Source organism: Convolutriloba macropyga, unplaced genomic scaffold (assembly GCF_964194025.1).
Source record: "Convolutriloba macropyga unplaced genomic scaffold, txConMacr16.3 SCAFFOLD_4285, whole genome shotgun sequence".
NCBI classification, from domain to species: Eukaryota; Metazoa; Xenacoelomorpha; order Acoela; family Convolutidae; genus Convolutriloba; species Convolutriloba macropyga.
Window position 1 is genome coordinate 3730 of NW_027453320.1, and position 1271 is coordinate 5000.

Consider the following 1271-nt stretch of genomic DNA (forward strand, 5'->3'; position numbering starts at 1 on the left):
ATGAGAACGTCACAAGCTGATCACGCTCTATGATATGACTAGTATTATGTTGCTTATAGTAGGCTAAGCGCAAGCCGAAACATCAACATGTGAAAGTCGTAGAATTTTGCGATCAAACTGTGGCTAGTACTTTGATGATGCTTGTAGCCAACCGAATTGGTTGAAAAGCCCAATAAGTAAGCTAACTTGGGAGAGCTTGTTGGAAACCAAATGCTACTAGATTGGTCCAAATACATCCTTCAACAGGGGATCACTTGGCTCGCTTTACGAAGAGGAGCACAGCTATATGTGTTAATTCGGTATGAATCGCAAGATTTGTTTACCGACCTCTCTAACGCAAAAGGCGGTCTCGGCTTCGGCTGTTGACTGCGTCCGATTCAGGGTTATATAACTCTCGATTGAACACATTGATGTTCTATTGTTGGTGCTTCCAATAAAATTGGAACACTTAAAGCAGAACCGATTCAAATAATAGCATTCTGATCAATGATTGCATTCCTTGATCAAGAACTGCTGGAGTCATTGTGATGGCGAATTTTCTTCATAAGAAAATTGCAAAGAGACGGAACTTAATGAGACTAGTATTATGTTGTTTCTAGTAAGCGGAAGCTGAAACAGCAACATGTGAAAATCAAGTTTTGTTCAATGATCTCGAGGCGATAAGTACTATGAAGCAACTAGTAGCCTAAGCATGACTCAGATTTGAGACAGTCAAAAAGACTGGCGAAACTTCTTCACATGAAAGTTACATAGAGAACTACAAATGTATACAGCGAGTATTATGTTGTTTCTAGTAGGCGAAAGCTGAAACATCAACATGTGAAAGTTGTCTGCAAACTGTAGAACGATATGTGATTAGTACTGTGCTGTTACTAGTAGCCAGTCTGACTGTAGAAGCCAAGACAAAGGGAAACTAATGCATCTGAAAAGGACAAGTTATGGAAAGGTATGCACGATAAGTATTATGTTGTTTCTAGTAAGCGGCAGCTGAAACATCAACATGTGAACGTCGTTGTGTACAGTAACCTAGAACTATATAGTCCTTAGTAACGTGCATTTACTAGTACCTGTAATTGGTATTCAGACTCAGGCAGTTTGGAATAGTTTGGCAAAGATGCACCAGAGAAAACTGGGATTTGATATAGAAATTGTTGAATACAAGTATTATGCTGCTTCTAGTAGGTTGAATCCGAAACATCAGCATGTGAAAATTGAAAACATTTCTGGTTCAAATTGTCACAAGTATTTGGTGATCTGAGTAGCCAAACTCA

General features: G+C 39.0%; 1 pseudogene; it reads left to right on the forward strand.

Moving 5' to 3' along the window:
- Nucleotides 1-234: 234 nt before the first annotated feature.
- Nucleotides 235-386, forward strand: LOC142358205 (5.8S ribosomal RNA; annotated as a pseudogene).
- Nucleotides 387-1271: the final 885 nt, after the last annotated feature.